Here is an 8796-nt window from a genome sequence, read left to right on the forward strand (position 1 = left end):
GCTGGGATGAGAATCAGCACCTCCAAGTCCGAGGCCATGGTTCTCAGTCGGAAAAGGGTGGCTTGTTCCTTTCAGGTTGGTGGAGAGTTCCTGCCTCAAGTGGAGGAGTTTGAGTATCTCGGAGTCTTGCTCACAAGTGAGGGAAGGATGGAACGGGAGATTGACAGACAGATCGGTGCAGCTTCTGCAGTAATGCGGTCGATGTACCGGTTCGTCGTGGTGAAGACAGAGTTGAGCTGTAAGGCAATCTCGATTTACTGGTCGATCTACATTCCGACTCTCACCTATGGTCATGAGCTTTGGGTCATGACCGAAAGGGCAAGATCCCGGTTACAGGCAGCCAAAATGAGCTTCCTCCGCACGGTGGCCGGGCGCACCCTTAGAGATAGGGTGAGAAGCTCCGTCACCCAGGAGGAGCTCAGAGTAGAACTGCTGCTCCTCCACATCGAGAGGAACCAGCTGAGGTGGCTCGGGTATCTGTTTAGGATGCCTTCTGGGTGCCTTCCTAGGGAGGTGTTCCAGGCATGTCCCACCGGGAGAACCATGGTTCACCCATGGAGAACCACACATCTCCAGGCTTTTATCATCTCTGGACCCTCACACTGACAAACCCCCCCCCCAGCCCCAGCCCCTGCTCCACTTTAACCAGGGAGGAGCACACACCTCCAGTCCAAAAAGTGAACACCACACAAGGGTTAAATACACTTTACATTGGCAAAATTAAAAACCACATGCTTCCATCTCTGTAATGCTGTGGTTTGGGTTAACCAGGAAAGTAATGGGACAGTTATGAAAGATCTGCTAAAATCTGGTGATATACAGTAACATGCATTGTTTTGGTGCTTTGTGACAAAAGGTCCAGTTCACCAAATCTGCTTGGCAACAGGCTCCGGTCCTCACACGTGTAGAAGAAAAAGATTTTTTTTATTTCGAGTTTTCTGAATTCTGAAGTGACATTTTGATTCTCTATTACCACCTCATGATAGATTTGTGTTTTGCACCATTGCAGCTATAGTAGAAGTGGTGACCCTCACAAAGAAGTCACAGAACGTGGGCCACACAAAGGCATAAAGACATGTATGTGTGTGTGTGTGTGCGCAGCTTCATGGCATTCTGTGCATAACAGCATTAACAAGGATTCTGTCAGAGAGGTTTAGGTTGGTCACAATCACAATAACACATCGCCTTGAACCACAGCCTTAACTCAAACAGAGCTGTCAGTTAGCTCATTAAATTTCATCTTTTTTGTATAATCAAGCTGCTTCTCTGTGTTTCTGCCAGTAGAGGTGTTTCATCATGACGCCAGGCTTCACTCCTGCAGTAAGAGAGTCTCTGAGATGCAGATGTACCATGGATAGGGATGTAACAGTTCACCAAATCAGCTCATGCCTCTTTTTTTTTTTTTTTTTTTGGAGGGGGACACTTTTTACAAAACTCCTGTAATGAACAGAGTTTACGTTTACTGAAGATTTATAGAAGAATGCATAAAATGCTTGCACAAAAAAATTTTCTTTCATTTTTAATGATCAAGTCTAACTGTAATTTACCCAATTCAATCTGTCTTATTGTTTTGTGGATTTTGTTATGTCAGCTTTTTTTAAATCAAATAAAATGTGTCCACTAAGCATACCATTCTAGAAAATATTGCTCATATTAAAATTGTAATGAATACTTGCCAGTATATGCCTGTATTTTAAACATTAATGAAGTGGGAGAGTTTGCTAATTGCTTTGTTACATGTTGTAAAATCATTAGGCAGAGGCTTCAGTGTCGTGCCCAAGGACACTTCGACTGCAGGCACTGAGATTCCAACCTTCAGGTTGGGAGACAATTGCTCTACCCACTGCATCACTGTTGCCTCCCCTTAAATCTGAGCTAGCCAGGAGTTGAACCTAGAATCCTCTGATCTGTAGTCAGACGTGTTATCCATTGCGCCACTAGCCCCACGCACTATTCAGATGGTATAAAAAAAGCTAAAAAATAATAATAATTTGACCAATATTCATAGGCATCATTGGACCCCTTTTACTGGGGCATGTACCCTATTGATCTGCTGTGCCCCATTAATCTCATATATTTGAGTTTTAACAGGCTGCTGTGTTTGCCAGTGGATGACTTTAGACTGATATGCGCAGTGATCAGGGCTGGTACACCATGGTGCACACATATGCACATTGTGCACATTGTAGCTGGTGCACTGCAGCACGCACGCAGCAATCCATGTATATATATAGGAATGGACTGAGGTATGTGACATGGACTAAATTAAGTTTAGGGTATAAGAGGTAAGATCTAGATATAGTTGATTAACAAGGAAACATTAGTACGTAATCAGGCATGGATGTTGAATATGAAATAAATTAGAGCTCTGTACATCAATGCATGTGATCAGTCGGACTATTCTTTAAACACTATTTATAGCATTCTGGCATTTTATGTAATACACTGAATGCCAAGTAGCCTATGTTGCATAATGCATCACATATAGTAGGCTATTTTAAGGTTGGACTATTCGATCTGCATTGAATGAATAGCCTGTAACATAATATTTGATTTTCTGGTCACACAGTCCAAACGATATTTGTTTTATGCATATTTAACAAATAGGTGAACCTGAGGCAGGATGGGAAAGTGTAGAGGAAGTTCAGTGTGTCTATGGAAACAGGTGTGTGAGAACCAGCTATCCACTGCACAACACAATTTTGAAAGCGATTAGAGCATTGATATGTTACGTGGCCTTATAAGTTACAAAAAATGATTAGATTGTTTTTTTAAACTCATTATTATATATCACCAGACAAAACGATATTGTGACATGTTTGTATCTCGATATATTGTCTAATCTCTATTGCTAAGCATCAGTGTTCACTGATATCTAAACAACCAGAATTACCTCTTTGTGGTTGTACGCCTCCGCCAACCATTCAAATTCACAGCAATGAGACAGACATGTAGTTACAGTTACATTTGACCACCAAAATCTAATCAGTTCATCCTTGAGTCCAAGAAGATGTTTATGCAAATTTGAATAATCTCCTTCAATGTGTTCCTGAAATTACAAGAATGGATGGATGACAACCCAAAAATCTAGTGCCTCCAGCCATGGCTATCACCAGTGCATTTAACTGTCGCTAACATTATTATCTGTGCATCATGAGTGTTGGCTGTATGAGTGCTAAAAAATATCTCTTTGGTCTTTGACCAAACACCCATGTCTGGTGACTTACCCTTCTTAACACAGTTTAAGAGACACAATTTGACACAAAATACATTGAGCAGAAGTGAACTGTGGCTTTGGGAACCTTCTGAATTGAATCTCACAAATGTTATTTACTTGAGCGCTGAAGAGAACACAGCTGAACGTGTACTGCCACTCATTCAATTTGTCAAAGTTTCTAAGTCGATGAACTGAGTGTACGTGAGCGAGAATGCTTATGGAGCCAAGTAGCTGGCATCAAATGGAGCAGGATGGAGCACAGCAAGCGCTCACATCTGTCAACCATCATCAGAGCTTCCAGAGGTACCACATCTGACAGTCTCCAGGCATGAAACGTGGTTTTGGTGCTTAAGTGGGCTTTGAACACTGTAAATCCACAACAACTATGAGTAAAATCTACTAAAAACTGACATATGCAAGAAAACACACAATAAAGGCATTCTCCTTTCATATTTAATTAAGCTCTGCACAGATAAATATTTATAGGTTTTATCGGTTTGATAACAGCCCTAGATTTGGTATGCATCACTGTTACACATCTTTGTTTCCCAATCAGCTTTAACAGTGTAACACCCCTGAAAATCTTGATCTCATCAAGTTCACTGATATGAGATATGGCTGTGCTTCTATGGATATGGAGCAGCAGTGTGCACAAAACGCCTTCTTAATGCAAATTGCATCAACCCTGCAATCACATTTAAATTCAGCCTCAGTAAGCATCTGTCTGAATGCCTACTCTCTTTTTTTTTCTTGTATACACCGGTAACACTAAATTGCATTTCTTCTGACTAGATGCATCACAAGAGACCTTTTAGGCTACACACACTAAACTTATAATCAGATTGTGCCAGCGCTGCCTGTCACAGCTCTGACTCTCAGCCGGCTCCTGCAATCTCAGCGAGAGAAGGGCACAGAGAGGAGCCAGACTGTACTGTACCTGGCCAGCACCCTCAGTCATTTTAATGGATGACAGCAGATAAATGGTGATCAGCAGAGGATTTATCAATGACTCTCTGGCCAGCCATTCAATTCCTCACAGTGCTGTCCAGGTTATCAGAGCCAAACAGGACACCAGAAGATCTGGGCTTTTGTCTTTTGTGAGTTTAAAGTTCTGCTTTCTACTACTAGTGCCTTTATTAGGCAGCAGTGATGGGGAGGAACTACTTACATGTAACTAGCTACTGTAATTAAATTACAAAATTAATGTAATTGTAATCAGTCATAGTTATTGGGAAAAAATACGTAATTAAATTAGAGTTACTAATCAAAATGTTGATGATTACAAAGGGGTTACATCTGAATAAATTCTGTTTGGATCAAGGCTTATATGAAGAATATCAGCTTTGCATCTTTTCGCCTTTTTTTGCCATATTTCAGAACAGTGCATGTCAGCAAATATGCTGGAACAAATAACATCATCAACTAACAAGGCCCTGTCTCAACATCTACTGTAGATAGGCTCCATTCATTTGACAGCTGGTGTTAAATTTTGAAAAATGCTTTTCATTGGTTCTCTTGTTTGACTGTCCACCAGCTCTCATCTGCGGATCCAATCATTGCCCACTGCTCTAAACAACCAGAGTTTGCTACGCCTGGCTGTGACCAGCCGACAACACTAGGGCAGGTGGTCATGTTGCTGGACAAGAATGTTTTTCCATGCTGAGGTAGTTAGAAAGCTTTTGAGGTAGTTAGAAAGTATTTTCCTTCTCAAATCAGAAAAGGGTTTTGTTTGGTGTCCGTTCAGAAATTGAAGTTTTGTTGAAGAACCTTTAATTAAAGTTTGACAGTAAAATGTTTCCAGTACTGTTGTGAGGTTTACACTGCCTGGTTTAACTTTATCTTAGGACTTTTCACTTGCATCCCCACCACAGAGGCTGTCAGGGCAGTGAAGAAGAGACTGCTGAAGGATGACACGCTAAACAACAGGACTAGCCTCACCCCAGACCATGTATGCACTCTACTAGAACTCTGTTTAAACACCACCTACTTCCAGTTTAGGGGGCACTTCTATAGGCAACAACACGGCTGTGCTATGGCCTCCCCAGTGTCTCCTATAGTTGCCAACCTGTACATGGAAAAAATTGAGGAGAAAGCCCTGGCTTCCTTCACTGGCACCGCTCCCAGCCACTGGTTCCGCTACTTGGACGACACATGGGTTAAAATCAGGACCCAGGAGGTAGAGGCTTTCACCAAACATATCAGCTCTGTGGATGGCAACATCAAATTCACTCGTGAGGATGCCAGAGATGACTGTCTGGCCTTTCTGGATTGTGCAGTCCACTTGGGAGGGGACAGAACCCTGAAGGTAGAAGTATATCAGAAACCTACACACACAGACCATTCATGCATTCATTCATTTTCTACCGCGTAATCCCTGAGCGGGGTCACGGGGGGGCGGAGCCAATCCCGGCCGGCAATCGGGCGAAGGCGGGGTACACCCTGGACAGGTCGCCAATCCATCGCAGACACACAGACCAATACCTGCTTTTTGAGAAACCAGAAACAAGAGGGGATAACACTGTCATCCCTTATGTGGCTGGTTTATCAGAAAAGTTAAAAAGGATATTTCACAACCACAATATCCCAGTTAACTTTAAACCAGGGAACACCCTGCGGCAGAGACTGGTCCACCCAAAAGACAAAACACCCAGACATAAACAGAGTGATGTGGTGTATGCAATTAAGTGTAGTCAGGAGTGTAACGACTTGTACATCGGTGAAACTAAGCAGCCGCTGCACAAACGCATGGCCAACACAGGAGGGCCAACTCCAGTGGACCAGAGTCAGCAGTCTACCTCCACCTGAAGGACAAAGGACATTCTTTTGAAGACAGTGAAGTCCAGATCCTCTCCAGAGAACATCGCTGGTTTGAGAGAGGTGTTAAGGAAGCTATTTTTGTAAAAATAGAACACCCCTCACTAAATATGGGTGGTGGACTAAGACACAACTTGTCTTCCATCTACAAACCTGTTCTGAGATCTCTGCCCAAACATGCCCACCAGGACAACAGGCATCAGTCGACAGGGGAGGATCCAAAGACAGGTAATGATTCTCACCGATACTGGGCTGTAACGACTCAGTTGTTAAGGGACATTGTTGGCCTTCTAAGGACTGAAACCACACCGAGCGGGATCAATATCTCCGGCTCAACACCAGTCAGTCAGAACTGATGAAGCCTTTTGGATGAGAGGTGAAACGTCTTCGACCTAGAAATCTAGTCCAGTTGATTTTTTCTAAGTTTTTTCAGTGTAACCGGTTATATTTCTATAGTAACCTGCCCAACACTGTTAGGTAGGTATTATTTTTATGATGGAAAATAGCACATGCACCATCCCTTCAGCTTTCTCTAGAATCTCAATGGTGTCAAAGGCTGAACATCAAACTGTAACACATTTATGGTATCAAACCAGAATATGTCTGTAGTAGTGGTAGAAAACTCATCACTAAAGCAAGCATACCTAACTCAGGTGATACATGTTTATAATACTCAGACCGAATTTTACATTTCCGGAAAGTTAATGCGGTGACAATCATTTTGTCTTCTGACTCAATGATCTTGAGGCAAACAGTAAATGCTGTAAATGTTGTCATGATTTGTCATGCTTATCATACAGACAGGTGACAAATGAATGGAAAAACCAGAATAAATAGGTGGTCTCTTCCAGGATGACAATGCCACCACTGAAAGGTTTGATGAGTATGAAAATGATGTGAATCATACACTGTGGCCGTCACAGTCACCAGCTCTCAACCAAGTTTGGAGCGACGTGTTAAACAGAGCCTCCACCACCATCATCAAAATGTCAAATGAGGGAATATTTGTTGGAAGAATGGTGTTCATCCCTCCACTAGAGTCAGAGACTTGGACAATTAATGTCAAGCAGCCCTGAAGTTGTTCTGGTGGCACGTGGTGGACCGACACCATTCTGATACTTCACGTTGGTTTGTCCTTTCATTTTGTTACCTGTGTGTATGTCCTGTTGTTCTGAACCGTTTGTAAAAAAAAATGCTATTATACAAAGAGGTGGAAAAGGGTCATATAGACAAATGCGATAAATGACTGAGAGATGACAAGAAAACTGGATGTTTAGCAGCTGGAAGCAGAAGGTTAGAGTTCAGCTTAAACCCCACAAATCACCGAGTGCTTCAGAGAGCATGTTATCTACACTTGTGTGTCATCTGACCCTGATTATTAGGCATCAGAGACTAACCTGGCACTTACTTAGATGTTATTTCAATCCCTGACTGACGAACACAGACACACAGTGAGAAAAGTGCTGGCTGCAGATCTGTTCCCATGGTAACACACTATTGACTGAGGATGAAGATCTCTGTAGACCTATTAAAGAAACACCTACACACACAGATGCACAATCACATACTGTACTGTTTGTTCACACACACAACCATAAATCGCACACCATGTTATAAAGGGAGATGGAGAATATGAAATACAGTGAGAACATTTTCCCTCTAACAGACCTGAAATACTTGAGTAACCAGGTAAGAGAGAGAAAGTCAAATCTCCTCGAGCCATGCTATGGAAAAGCTCACTCGTAAGTGGCACAGCAGTGCAATATAAAAGAGGATATGCTGAGAGTGAGTGGGTGATTTGCTCAGATTTAACAGGGTAGGCTGGCCAGATAAACTGTCTTTTTCCAATAATTTAGCAATCTTTTCCATATTCTAGATCTTTCATCACATCTACACTTAACAGGGTGGTCTGCATTCAGCAAATATGTGCTTACTTTAAGGGTACAGTCTTTCTTTGTCAGCTTCAAATGACTCGCAAAGAAGAGGTGGCATGTGTATATATGATAAGCCAGCATTTTATTCATTTCCCACTTAAAAAGTAATAAGAGAGGTTGCTGAGGTGGTAGTCATAGCCTTGTTCTGACTTTCTGACCCTAAGTGTCAGCCAGTCCAGGCCAACAGAACAGCAAATAAACAATTCAACAATTTAATCACAATTGTGATGTAATTATATAAGCCATTTGTTGTGATTTGTCCTCCAATTACTCAGTTTTAAAAAATTAGAAGGATGGCTTTAATGTCATGTTTCTCAAAGTGATCCTGGACTTTTGAGTATTCAGCCATGCTGTGGTTAGGCAGGACATTTTTTTGGATATCATCAAATTGTGTTTACGAGTGAAGCTATTAGTTGCTGTCCATAAATGCCAATTACCACAATGAATGGCAGCACAACCTCCTTCATGTAATCACTGAGACTGTAAGTTGTCCACAGCTTCTACCAATTAACAGAACAATGATTTTATGGAGACCTGAGACCCACTTATCACTTCATTCCTACATTTTGAAAAAAACAACAACGGGTTACTTGCGAGTCAGATTTAAATAAAAAGCCCAATATATCATGAAGACTATTCACTTTGCATGAAATGTGATGTTGACCCAGTGTATATTATGGTACCTCAGAAAAAACAAAATTTTTATTTTCTTTATTTGTCTTTAGGTCTGAGTACTGGTTGACTTATGTAAGGTACTATACATACAGACATGCTTTTGTGTTTTGGTTTTGACTAATCACTTGAACTGGGAAATATAAAAAAAGAAAGGCA

At 41.7% G+C, this 8796-nt stretch overlaps 1 protein-coding gene and 1 non-coding gene across 6 annotated transcripts in view; both read right to left on the bottom strand.

Annotated features, from left to right (window-relative positions):
* Positions 1 to 8796, bottom strand: part of kiaa1549la (KIAA1549-like a) — a 121710-nt gene that overhangs the window by 109813 nt on the left and 3101 nt on the right. The window lies entirely within an intron of this gene.
* Positions 1872 to 1944, bottom strand: trnac-aca (transfer RNA cysteine (anticodon ACA)). The gene has a single exon. It is a non-coding gene; the product is annotated as a tRNA-Cys (tRNA).

Source organism: Monopterus albus, unplaced genomic scaffold, assembly GCF_001952655.1.
Source record: "Monopterus albus unplaced genomic scaffold, M_albus_1.0 scaffold65.1, whole genome shotgun sequence".
NCBI classification, from domain to species: Eukaryota; Metazoa; Chordata; class Actinopteri; order Synbranchiformes; family Synbranchidae; genus Monopterus; species Monopterus albus.